The following is a 14,309-nucleotide window of genomic DNA, read 5'->3' as shown; positions in this document are numbered from 1 at the left end:
ATAAGGGCAGAAACATTATTTTCTTCTCTCCTTTCTCCTAACCACTCAACAGGAACTAACATTTAGTAATGTTGAATGACTGGCTGAATGAATGAATGTCTCCATACTAAGAAGAATGTACTTCCTTATGAAAACTGGGGAGAAAAAAATGGCATGAGAAAAAATAAAGAATTATTTCAATAGCAAATGTACATTTTTTTCCTGTAAAATGTAGTCAGTAAAATGCTGTTTTTATATTATTATGATTAGGAGTATAATCTACCCAACAGTAGATCCAGAAAATCTTAGTGTAAACAAAACAACGTTGAGATTCTTACTTGTATCTGTCTAGCTAGTTCAGCACAGTTCATCTAGCTAAAATTGATTTGAGATAATATATTAAAAATGACTGAAAAATTATTTTGTTAAAATTCAAGAGTGTGTGATTGTTATTAAAAGTCTTGCAATTATAGAAAGAATAAAAACAATATGGTAAACAGAGAAAATGCATCATTTCACACAGCTCCTAGCATAAGGTAAATTAGATAATAGCACTCTATAAATACTTATTATTAAATGAATGAATAGTCAATTTGCATTATATCATAATGAAGATGATCAATAGGAAAAAGGCTACTGCAGACAGTTTGTAAAAGAAATAAATTTGTAAAAGAAATAAAATTATAATTTTAGTTCATACTTTTAAACTTTTTATTAAAAATAATCATTGAAAAGTAACATAATAGACCAAGAGATCCTGACCAAATAAAAATAACATTTCTTGGTTAATTGGTAATCTGAATGCCTCGCTTGGTAAAGTCAACATTGCAAGTAATGTTGTTAGTCAACATGGTAGGGATCATGAGTAGAACCACTATTTAGGCACTACAGTGGTTACGTTTTAGTGGTCAAAAGAATTAGTTGCAAAAGTTGTTAAAAGTCAGATTTCTGGGCCTCAACACTAAATAATTCTCATTCAGAAAGTCTGGGGTCAGGTTTCTGTTTCTGCATTTGTAACTTGCACTTCAGATGATTGCTCTGCAGGTCACCAGAAGTCTTCATTTTGAAAAACCGTTCTTGAAATTCCTGCTGCTGTGTTCCTGCTCGGAAGATTCAACCCATTAGTAATTAGTGGATCCGAGGTACTGTTATTTTGGGGGAATATTTTTGTTGTAGCTTCTGGGCATACTTTTGGGGCTTTCCTTCCAACTGCTCTAAAATCTGCTCTGATTTTCTGGAATAACTATTCTAACTCAGTCAGGATTTATATTCACAAGACTGCTCTAAAAATTTCTTTTCTGTGTAATCTCTTTATCAGATTTTAATAACCATGTTCCACATGTCTTTCTTCTCTTTCTCTGCTGTGGAACAGATTAAGTAGCATTGGAATTGACTGTTTTTAAAGCTTGTAAAATTCCCCTATAAAACGGTGTGGATCTAGTGCTTTTTGTAAAGAGGGAAACTAGGCCATTGAGCAAGTCCTCTATTTATTTTAGTTGTATTTGAACTGTTTGGTTATTTTATCACTTCTAGAATAAATTTTACATTTTGGAAAATTGTATGTTTAATCCACGTTTTCAATTTTTTTTTGTGTGTGTAGGATTCAGTAAACTAGTTTTATATGCTTCTTTGAATTCCATCCATACTTATGAATAGTCCCCTCTCCTTATTGTGTGTATTATTTTGATATCTCACTCTTTTCCTTTCAGTTAGTCTATAGGTGAGCCATAGAGATAATGGTAGTATTAATTTAAAGAAAACAATATTTAAAATGAGAAAAATAACTTCCCCTTTCAGAAGGCAGGGAAGGTATATACCAACACGCATACAATATATATGAATCTGCCATTTTCTATTCCAGTTAATCCTGTGGTGTCTTTAATAAATAAAATTTGTAGTGTTATAATGCATGTATCTAATGCTTGTATGTAAATATAAATAAAAGAGTGCAATTCTATTTTACTAATAGTATATACTGATTATACACTATTTAGTTTTAATTTTTTGACACTGATGTGTCAATGTGGATTATGTTTTGAATATTTATCAGTTTATATATCTACCCACAAATTTAATAGAATTGATTTTTTTTTTTTTCCAAAGGATAAGAACACTTAAAGATTTGGAAAACTCTCCTAAGCATCTGATCAGGGCTGGGATCAGGAAATACATCAGAATGAGATAGATAAGAAAGCAATGGATTGTGTTCAGTGCATTTACTGTCAGAATGGCTAAATAACCTTGCTAAATCCTCCCTGAATCTGTAATTTGATTGTTATTCATCATTATTTTATTGACTGATCTGAAAAGTAGGAGAAATAATGTAATATTAAATGTCTTAATTATCTTGAGTAATATTAATTACATTTTACTTATTTCATTCTAATAGGTATGGTCTGTTAACCTTGTGGAGGGTACAAATTTGGGGAAGGAAGATACTTGAACTTGGTTATTTTTGTGTATAACTGAAATTTACTTTTCCACAAAGCTTATTAGTAGCACTAAAGAGGTCATTTCCTATCTGTCGGTAAGTGATGGGTTGAAGGAAGACTTATAATAACTTTTCAATACATGTTGATGCCTGCGGTCTTTTCTTTCCCTTGGGAAGAGAGATGGTGATAGTTCCAGTTATGTCCAGAATTGCTATGACAGTGCCCTCTGTCATAATAGATGCCAGGTGCACTGCAAGTGCTTAATAGCTAATGGATAGTGATAGGATATATTCACACCTTGAAAATAAGGTGGTGAATTTTTTGTATTTTCTTATAGAGTTCAGCACAATGAGAATTCCCATGAAGGTACATAGAATGAGGATCTGGCTCAGGGATAGCAGGTGATGACAGAGGGCTATGTTTTAATATGTTTTATATAGGAAATTATAGCTTTGGTCTGCTGAAGCTGGTAAGTTTTCATCAATTATACACCAATGGTGTTACAGACTTGTGGAATCTGTCATTCTGAAAGGATTCTGAAAGTCAGAGTGTGCCTCTTATTCCAGATGACACTGGCATCCCCTGGCATTGGTAATTAAATTTATGAAGTGAGAACTTCTCTAAAAACAAACGCATACAACTTTGTAGGCAATAAGAAGTGGTGGTGTTTTTCTGGTTGAAGATGGAAAGAAAGAGCTTGTAATCTCATTTATAGCAACTCATGTTACTACACAAAGTATAGACAAACAGATAAAACCAATGTTTGGCGGGGATTTAATCCATTTTAAATTCTTTAATAATTTCAGATTCTTTTTTAAAAACATCTACAAGACAGTTGGAATTGGGTGCCAGACTGGTGTCTAAAAACCATTGCTCTCCTGCAAGAAAAGGTGGAATTATAAGTATATTAGTATTCCATTGGGAATCTGTATTGGAGAACTTCACAAAAAGTGACTGATTTCAAGTCATTTGACAACTTCACCATAAAGACTGTGAAGTCTATTAATATTTAGTGAGCCTCGTCCAACATCACATGTGAAAAATGAAGATTACTCCATTGGTTTGGTGTTTATGTTTTCCCACTTGTACACCCAAAGGGCAGGTCGTTTCCATGGAGTGAGGTGAGGACAGATGGGACCAGTCCGCCTTCCCATTCCTCGCAAAGTCATCTCGCTTAGGTCAGAGAGCCATGGCAACTAAACCCTTCCTACTCTCACTAAGTGAGTCACCACTTGGCCATGGAGTCCCGGCCAGGTCCTGAGGTTCTGCCTGAGCTACAGGTCTATTCTCTATTCACTGGGAGAAGGGACAAGGCCCGAGGAGTAGATTCATTCCAGGTCATGCTGACCTGTGATACTGAGGTACAGACATTGGGCTTTTTAAAAATAACTATTTCCCGTCTACACTTTTCCTGGTATATATTTTCCTCTTCTCTAATTTGCCCCAGTTCAATTCATTTTGGAAACAGCTGCTTTGAACCCCTTGTTGGGGTAAGCCTAGTTTTCACAGGCCATATCCCTCTGTTTTAGAGATTGCATGGCACTCTTTGAATATGATTTAATTATTTTGCCAGCAAAATTTCAGCCCCTAAGTATGATATTTCATGTAACTTTATGAAAATGTTGTTTTATTATTATGTTGCGAGACTGCGAGTTTATAGCAGTCCTGAATATTTAGATAGACCATGAAAATGTAGTCAGTTAAGACAAGTGTGATGTGTCTTAATGACAAAGCTGATTCAATTATTCAGCTTCGATTTCCTTTCTCTGTGATGTGTGTTGATTTTTTAATTTGACTTGGTTGATTTCTGGTCTTCTGAAGACAGTGTCTGTGATTAAACTGTGTTCTCTCTCTCCCAGATTCTATTGTCTATGTCTAATTTGTTCCTGGGGAATGATGGCAGGTTCACAGCCTCAGGTAGCTTTTTGCTTCTTTCATTTCTTGGAGCTGCCTTATCTTTTCTTTCTGTGTGTCTTAATGTTTTGTTTGGGCATGCTTTTGAAGGCTTTAACGGTTTTGCCTTAAGATCCCTGGATTGTAGTCTTTGATTTAAGTTCCTGCTGAGAATTAACTAGGAGTCGGCAGTCCCGCCTCTTCACAGCAGTCCCTCCTCTTCACGCTGCCCTGGCAGCAAGATCTTGTAGTGTGGAGAACAGGCCATTCCCACCCTTGGAAGGACCACAGGGACAGCTCGTACAAGTGTGCATGCCAGAGAGGCACCGTGGGGTTCTCCTACAACTTCAGAATTTACCTTTGGGGTTTAGTGAAGAAGACTGAGACTCCACATATATTACCATTTGCAAAATACTGACTAGTTGAAGAATGCAGAAATCAATGAAGTTTGTAAAATAAAGAGGTCATATGACTGTGTTATCCTTTTTCTTATGAAGAGGAATGATCTTAGCCCATGGGGATTTGTGCTAGGATAACATAAATGCAGGAGTGTTAGGCCTTCAGGTTGTCTGTGCAGGTGTTACAGGGCTTTTCTGAGTAAGAGTGCTAAGATATCAAACAGTTCTTTTCTTTTTGACCTAATGATAAATATGAAAGAGAAAAAGCAATTTTGTTTTCTTTCTCAATTCTAAAAGTTTTACCTGTGGATCCACAGATCCAGCGTCTATAGATGTGATGGGCTTAGAGCCTCATGGGGAGGTGAATCTAAGCCACCGGACCTCTGAGACAGAGGACCAGAAGTTCTTGGCTTGCAGATGTGGTCACCCTGACTACCACTGCTTGAGACGAGCACTTGTCATTGTGTGTCTGAGTACAAAAGAACTAGGGAAATAAAACTTGCAATTAGTGACATGGCCTCTGCAAAACCTCTGTTAAGTACACTGGAACCTTCCTTTCATCTGACCTGGGCCTCAGGTGGTCATACACATGTGCTACTCAGAGAACAGATGTTTTTAGATGAGGTAACTTGAATGTCACCCAGCTGAGGTTGTTTTGGGTGTGAGTCAACATGGATTTTGTATGGTAAGTTTTCCTAGGAACAGGTTTCGTATATGGTTAGGAATGAAAGGAAAGTGAGGAGAAAAAAGAGGAACCGCCAATGCAAGAATTTAAATGACTGCTCTGACAAGAGGCATGAGAAATGAGGAAAGTAGTGTTAAAACATTGAAAAGATTCCATGACCGTCAGAGCACTCTCAAAACAAAAACAGCTCAGGCAAATTGAAACAAAGAAATAGATGGCAAAATGCCTCATAATTTCTCTAATAACTTAGATCTCAGGTTTTCCGTGTAAAAAGCTAATTTAAAAGGGGCTTGTGCTGTTGAGAAAAAGTACACTTAGTGTAAATGCTGAGGTAATACATATTACATATTAGGGAAAATCCAAACAGACAAGTTATTTTTAGGTCATTAAAATTTACACTTAATCTGAATTATTTTATTTCTCTCTTTCGATATTAACTGAATTAGTTTTAGTCTAGGGAACAGCAATCTGCTTTACCATGATTTCCCTTTTTGTTGTTTAGCCTACCATGTTAATGGATCATTTGAATATTTTGAGGAATATAAACTGTTTCCTATTGCCTAATTAAGGAGTTAAAGACTTAGAATATAGGCAAACCAGAAAATTATAGCTCAGAAAAGCTGCTGTCTACCTGTTTTCTCTTTGTGTTTCTTTATTCGTAGTTAGTCTTTGTCTGAGATTATAACATTTATTGTCCACATGATTATAATCTCTTTTGGGGCACCAAAATCATGAGACCTGTCTGCTTTCAGACTCACACGGCAAGATTATTTCTTAGAATGCATTTCTCACAATGTATATCACAGGCAGTAATCTGTAAATGTTTCAGTCGGGAGTTTTGTAGCTGTGGTTCCTGTCAGTGGGATGGCACTCACTGTTAGGTTGGTTCAGTATTATATTGATTAGTTCTTCCTTCCATACTGCAAGGATACTGGTTTTCCTTTGGAGAATATGCCTTGAGTCAGTGTTAACCTTTCCACGTTAAATCTATCGTAGATCTCTCTTTGTATGGCTGAAGGAAATTTTCAACTTACCCAGCATTTCTGTATATAATAAATTTCATTTTTGTTTCCAAATGCCTTATACCATTGGGATTATTTATTTTGGTCTGAGAGTTCTAGGGATGTTTAGATCATACTGTTTCTCCTAGAAGCTATATGCAGTAGATTTCCAGAATGCCTATGGTATCGAATGACGACTTATGCTCATCACATAGTTTATAATTTAAGATGTTGTTATGCTCTTCTCTTTCCAGATAGGCCATTGCAGTCAGAAAAATCTGTGTGAGTGTTTGTTGTCCTGCCATCGCCTTATGACTAAAAGATTCCTTGGCCTACTGAATTAAAAATAATGAAAATAATTAAAAAAAAAAAGTCATTTAATAAAGTCTGACTAGCAGAGAGCAGAAACACTGGAAATAGCATGTCATCTTTAAGTTAAAATGTTCTACTTTTTTAAATGTTTTCATTTTAAAATGTGGGAAAAGATGACATTTGGCTGTTGGAGATAACATTTCTGACACATTTTGCATTTCTACATTTGTGACATTTAGTTTTGGTTATGAAGCTGACAAAATATCTTAGAGCATTAGTACAGCATTTTTAAAGTATAAGTTATTTTTTCATTATATATATATATATATTTAAGATTTTTGCTGCTAGGTATCCTAAACTCATAAAAGAGTTTCTGTAATCTAAATCACCAAACTTACCTCAGTTTTATCTATTCTTTGAAATATGCTATATTAAATACATTAAATATGGTGAGATTGTGCTGAACTTTTAATTTAGGTGGTACTGCAAGAAAATCACCATATTCCTCCTATCCCATCCTCCCCGCCAAAAATCAGTCAGAAGACACTTAAAATGATATCGGTATGGGTTTATAAACACGTAACAAAGTGCTATTGAGTCCCTAAACCACCCATCCCACTCCTGAGAATTCCTCCTTACCTGCCCTGCAGGTGTGGCTCCCTGGAAGAGTGACCAACTGCCCTGGTTTGAGAAACCGTTCCAGTTTTAGCACTTGAAGTCTCACGTTCCAGAAACTCCTCGTTTGCAGCCAAACAAGACAAGTGGTCTCCCTACTTTGCAACTCTGTTTGGAATAATGAGTCTTCCCTATGGTCATGACTGATTCAGCCAGCAGTATACATTGTTGTCAAATGGGATCATCACCTTCTATGCCCTTAGGATTCTGAATGTTAAAAGGAGAGGAGCACACCGAGGAGTTTTTGCAGCATAATCGTGTTAAAGGCAGCTCTTTAGAGCAGCTCAACAATGATTGCATTTTAAAATCACTTAGAATTTTTAAAACACACTGCTGAGTAGGCCTTGCCCCCCACCCCCACTTTGATTTAATTAGTTTGGGATGGGGCCTGATAACGGTACTTTAAAAAAATCTTACCTGACTGTCCTAAGACATAGCCAGGGTCTAACCAACTCTTCTAGAAAAAAGATATATAAACTCACAAACTCCTGGTATTGAGGCTTCTAAAATTGCCTTGATCTCCGCCATTTCTGAAGCTGGCTTGTTCAACACTTTCTTGGATTTCATAATTTACAAAAACCCCTCTGAGACGAAGGTCCATAATTTAGTGCCTATGTTTTCTTCCATGTATTTTATCGTTGCAGGTCTTACATTCAAGTTTTTGATCTAAGATATTCCAGTATATTTATAATGAGTCAATTAAAAAAATATCAACCTAGAATTGTTTATTTTTCACAACCAAAAAAACTCCACAAATGTTAAGATAAATATAGTCAATCTTGTTTTAAGTTTTCTACTTTGGATCAGGCAGATGGAGAAATAGATTGAAGCAAGGTACAGTAATGGAGAGACTCATGATCTAGACTCAAAGAGCAGTCTTATAGTTAAGACGGGCATCTCCACTTGGCACATTATTAAACACTCAAATATTATGAATAGAAGGAATTAATTAATTAATTAACGCTTTCCATAATCCCTTGAATCAAAATCCATATGATCATTTAGAATTAAGCTTTAGGAAAAATTGCTACCCTGTATGAACTAATGTACTTTGCATTTAAAAAATAAAATATTAAAACTATTATAGCACTCTATTTTCTTTTATTTTGCCTTAGCTGCTAAAATTATGCTCAATTTGAATATTTCTTGATGTTTAATGCGTTTTTATTTTTCTTTTCCTCTCTGAAGTTTATAATTTTTTAAAATTCAACTTGTCTTATTATATGAGTCTCATATAAGCTATTTTAAAGTTTCTTTTGAATTAAGATGTTACAGACTATTAAGAACAAAAAATATAAAAATGAAGGGTTCATAAGATAAGAACCACTATACTAGTTATAAATATTCATATGACATGGCTTTTGTATATTAAAGACCTTTTAAATTACAAATGCTGCTAAATCAATGATATAATAATGAATTTGAGGAAAAATGCCAGTAGGTAAACTGGAAAATATTTTTAAAACATGTTTAATGCAAAAAATTAATATTTTATTATACAAAGAGGTCTTATAAAGATATAAACAAATCTTTAATAAAAAATGAGCAAAGATCATGATATGACAATTCACAAAATAATAAAGGCTAATAATCATATCAAACATGTTCAATATAGTAGTCAAAATAAAGAAATTATGACAAAAATTAGGTATAGGTTTCTGTTTGCTTTTCAAATAGGTGAAGATTTTAAACATATCCAAGGTTTTCAAGAATTTTGTTTATAAAAATAACTGTTGGGATCAATAAATGGTAATAGAACAATATTTCCAGAGTACAAATTGATAATATAGATTAATGTATTCATACAGTTTCACTACTCTAAAAAGTTAATACACATACATCATGTGTAATAAATGTTATATATAAGTTAAAAATAAATACGTAGGATACATTTTCACTGTGTGTGCACACACATACACACAGAGACAATTAACCAAAATTTACTATGTCATTGGTCTGTACTACCATTAGAAGTGATTTTTATTTACCTGTCTATAATTCCTACATTTCTTTAATGAATGTATTATTTAAAAAAATAAAGTTATATCTAAAAAATGGCAACCAATATGTGTAAAAAGCCATTTTATTGATTTTACTCTACTGTAGTCTTTGCAGTTGTATTAGTCGTTTCCCACAGGTATAATGTTGTTGAGAAGTGGATTATGCCTATGCAGCTACCATCCTATAATGGAGGCTAGATGGTCTTTGCCAGACTGAATTTATTAAGTTTGAAATATATCTGTGAATTGGGAGAAAAGGAGTGCATGAGGGAAAAAACTAGCAAAGTCTTAAATTTTGTACTTTTAAATGCTTTGCATATCTATAGATATGTGCTTTGGTTATAAATAAACATTGTAGACAATCATAAATTTGTATTTAACTTGTTTGTTAGAATTAATGGTTTTCATACAATTCTAGGAAATTAGGATACAGACTCTAATTATGTTAATCTGCAGAAAATCTCTTTTGTGGATTAAGAGTTATGATCAAAGCCTTTATGTGAATAGTTATATTTTAGAATAAAAGGCATTATTTAAAAGTTAGGAATATACTGATTATTATTTCATTGTGATCATTGCCTGTTACTTAGATTAAATATATTATATACTATGATTGACAGTATACGTAAAACCAAATTTTGTAATGATTTGTTTAATATAAATTTTTGTAAAATTTACTATTTTCGATACATTATTAACTGGTAGGTATGGGGCTGGGTTCTTCACACATCATATAACTTAATTCTCTTATCAATCGTTCAAGGTATAGTGTATCATTCCCATTACAGAGATGATGAAAATGAGTAGTTTGCTTATAAATGAAGTATTTTGTGTCATCACCTTTATTTTTAAATATGTAATTGGAATCTGTCATCTTCTAAGTCCTACAATTATTTCATATACTCATTTGTTTTAACAGATTCTTGCAGAGTATGCAAAATGATCATAAACTCACTATATAGTGTTAATATATTTTAGTGTAAGTAGAATTTATGGTTATTGTTTTTGAGTTCTTTGCTCGTAATTTTAGAATGTGTACTACCATTAATTTGCAATGATTAGTTGATGAGATGTCTGAAGAACTCCATTAAGCATGGAACATGATAGTTCAGATTCACTATTTTAAAACAGCAAATATAGTACTAAAATATGATACAGGGAAAAGTAAACTATAAAACAATATATTACGCTTATGTTGTTTTAAAAATATTGATGGTAATATGAATTACCCTATTATTCTATTTTGTGTTACTAGAACATGCATTTCCAAAAAAATCTCCCCAAGAATTTTGATGCAGTTTATGTTATGCTTTTTTAAAATCCCAAGAATAAAGTGTTCTGTGAATAAGTTTGGAAAGTACTGGGGTAAGCAAAATTAAATAAGTTGTTTGGAGTGGGACTTCACAGAATTTTTAAATTGCCAATATACTTTGTAAATCTCCAAGAGAAAAACTATAGCATGCAGCATTTCTCAAATGTATTTGACTAGAGAATCCTATTTAAAGAGAACGTACCATAGGACTCAAGTTCTATGAAACACTTTGAGAAAGTGTTTATGACATCTAGTATTGCTAGAGTGGAAATGATGAAATGGCTTTATTTGTGGCAACCAGGATACACCCTTCCTCAGGTGATATTATCATCCTCAAGTAGGGAAATATTTCTTAGCAATAACTATTATACTTACAAACAGTATTTATATCAAAACATATGTTGATTTGCTATCTCGATGTACATTTTGAATTTAAAGGCCATTTGAATGTGAAATCTATTAGCTTGTGTATAATAACATTTGACAAACAAGAACAAAGCATCATTTAACAGAGTCCTTCAGCCTATGTTGGATTAACATATCTCACTAAAAATGATTACCTTGTAATATCTATTTAATAACAAAAAAATATGTTTTTAATAAAAATTCTGCATCAAAAGTAACAAACAGAGTATTTTTAGGGCAGTGAATATAATCTCTATGATACTATGATGGTGGATATATGTCATTATACATTTGTCAAAACTCATAGAATGTATAACACCAGGAGTGAATCTTTATACTATGGACTTTAGGTGAAATGATGTATCACTGTAGGTTTATTGATAATAATAAATGTACCACTCTGCTAGGGGATGTTGATAGCAGGGAGACTATGATGTGTGGGGGCAAGGGAAACATACCTTCTGCTCAATTTTGCTTTGAACCTAAAACTGCTTTAAAAAATAGTCTATTAAGAAAAATGACAAGCATATACATTTCAAAACATGAGGAACCTCTTATTCCTCTCTTTTTCTAATGGAGGCATAAGGTGAACAAAGATGAAAGAACAGTGTAGGAGGGGAATCTAATGGATTCATAGAAACTTTATGACCTAAGAAGATTTCACATAAAAATAGGTCAGTAAAAAGTTTTGCACATTGATGGACAGCATTGCTGATACTAGATATCTCAGTGGCCAGAACTTTTTCAGATGAACTTCCTTTTATATAGTTATTACCTACTGATGGAAAAATCAATCTGTTTTTGTTTCAGAGAGGAGTAAATATGCCAAGAGAATTCCCTAGAATATTACTGATATCCAAATGTGACATTTCTTGGAATTAAAATTTATTTTAATAGAGTCACAGCTTTTAATTAAGAATACAATTTTCCCATATAGCTCTTGAGTTAGTAATAGACATAGGAAGGGTAACTTGGAAGATACGATAATGAGTTTGAATGGAAAATCACTTAAGAAAGACAAAACACATGGAATCCAGAAAACATGTTTGCATTCTACTTGACTAAGTCATTCCAGATTCTAAGTGTCATGTATCAGTGTTGGCATCTTGGGGATGTGTAGCCATCTTTAGCTAATTTCCATTTTTAAATTCTAGCACTGCTACCTAAATCAGGGAAATTACTAAATGACAAGGCAAAAAAAAAAAAAAATCAGATTGTCCCAAATCCTTCTAATTCAATCACACAAGTCCATCACCCCGCAGCCTTCTTAATACCTAGGTTCTTCATGTAGAGGTCAATGTATTGGGATGCAACTGACAAAGAGGAAAGCATTACTCCAATAAGTTATTGTCTCTTTTCCCCTAGCCCACAGACAGTGCCCTTATGGTTTGAGGATCTTTCTCAGGATGCCTTTGGCCAGGGATGGACTTATGATAATGACCTATCTGTGATTTAGACTTACTGCTACTGGGCTCTCACCTTAGAAGTTTGCCTGAGACCTGACTTCACTTTTACCAAGGAATTATGCAAAAAGCAATAGGCACATGCAGCAACTCTTGTCTGAAACCATTACTATTCTGTGCATTTGTCTTCAATAGCGGGCTTTTCACTGGCTTATTTCTTCCTATATTCTCATTTCTTCTTCACTCAAATTTTGACATCAATATCTGATGCTTACATCACATTTGCTTAAGTGTTTCTGTATAATATTTGGTAAAGCAAAGTTCAGCATAACTCCAAGGCAACATCATTTTTTTTTTTTTGGTTGACAATGGGTGACCAAAGCAAGATTTTTTTTTTTTTAAAGCAAATCTTTCAACAATTAGCTATCTTTAATTTTTCTATAATTACTTTATCCCTTAAGATAAGAAAAACACAATAAAAGTTTTGAATACAGCCTCTATGAAATAAGGAAAATTATTTAGTAATAAGTTTAGAAATATTAATTAATAACTATAGGTTTATGAGAAATTAGTACATTTCCTCAATATTAACCAGCTGCATAATTCAATAGCTTGAAATGATGACTATTTTGAATGCCAATACAAAAGAATCAGATATACTTTATTTCTGACTCAATGGTTCTCAGAGAAAGTCTTATTGGCATGTTGGTGGGAAGAGACTTCTCTGGAAAAATGTCTAGTTAAGAATGTTTACTTTGCTACATACAATTAGCTCTCTCCAGACATTCTGACAACTCTCCTTTTCCACATGTTTCATGATGACCCCTGGGAGACACACTGCCATTCCAGATGAGAAACTTTGCTTTGGTAGGGTTATATCCACCTAATTTATAAGAGAAGTAACTTTGAAAAACATTGTTGTATAAATCGATGAATATTTGATGAATCAAAACATATCATTACCAGTCCTTTTGATTGGGAGTTTACTATACTTTGTTTCTGGGTGTGAGTAATTATTACATCTTGTCCTAATGAAGACCAAACCAACTTTCCTATCCACATGGTCTCTTCATCACCCTGTTGAAAGTCATGCTAATGTAAGAAAGGTCGTTAAGAGTCCTTTATATGTTATTAATGTTAAAACCCTAAAAATCTGCTAGAAAACTCTATTTCACTTTTTAAATATTATATGTGAAGAGGAAACTGGCTAATTTTTCAACAAATGTAATAATTTTAGTATAACAATCAAATATTATGAGTTTAATTATTTACTTATTTAAATAAAAAATTAAGTGGGAGATTTAATCTAAGTTAAAGAGTAGGATGACATTTTATTTTATTTTTTTAAAAAGTAAGTGTTGTAAGAGACACAAGTCCGAAGCCTGGTGCTGATTATAAATAGATGCCTTGGTGACCTGCATTTTATCATCACCACAGCAACCTTCCATTTTCTCATCTACATAATGAAGGATTTGCATGTTATCAGTTAAATCTAAATTTCAATTTTTCCATAATGTTCAGTTAATCTGTACAAAAAATAAATAAATAGTAGCAACACCTAAATTCAGTAAGTACCTCCATAATTACGTGTTACAACTATCAAAAAATGAGATTTCATTCAGAAAAAAAGACCAACTGAATTTTGTTTTTATAAATACTATAGCTATATTAAGGAACAGCTAATTTACATAATGTTAACTCCTCGCAAAATTCTGGTCAAGATAGAAGTGACATCATTTTTATTTTGGGGTCATATTTCTTGAGAAAGTTACAGTATGATCATATGGATTACTGTGGAGTTATTCAGCTCTTTT

At 33.3% G+C, this 14,309-nt stretch overlaps 1 long non-coding RNA gene across 1 annotated transcript in view; it reads left to right on the top strand.

Moving 5' to 3' along the window:
* Window positions 1-891: 891 nt before the first annotated feature.
* LOC120605561 (uncharacterized) overlaps window positions 892-14,309 on the top strand; it is a 47,595-nt gene continuing 34,177 nt past the window's right edge. Inside the window, exon 1 of the long non-coding RNA XR_005653653.1 lies at window positions 892-1,121. This is a non-coding gene — a long non-coding RNA (uncharacterized LOC120605561). The remainder of the gene's footprint in view (window positions 1,122-14,309) is intronic.

This window comes from Pteropus medius, unplaced genomic scaffold (genome assembly GCF_902729225.1).
Source record: "Pteropus medius unplaced genomic scaffold, Ma_sr-lr_union100, whole genome shotgun sequence".
NCBI lineage: Eukaryota > Metazoa > Chordata > Mammalia > Chiroptera > Pteropodidae > Pteropus > Pteropus medius.
The sequence above is the reverse complement of the archived record's forward strand: the minus strand, read 5'-3'. Positions and strand labels throughout refer to the sequence as shown.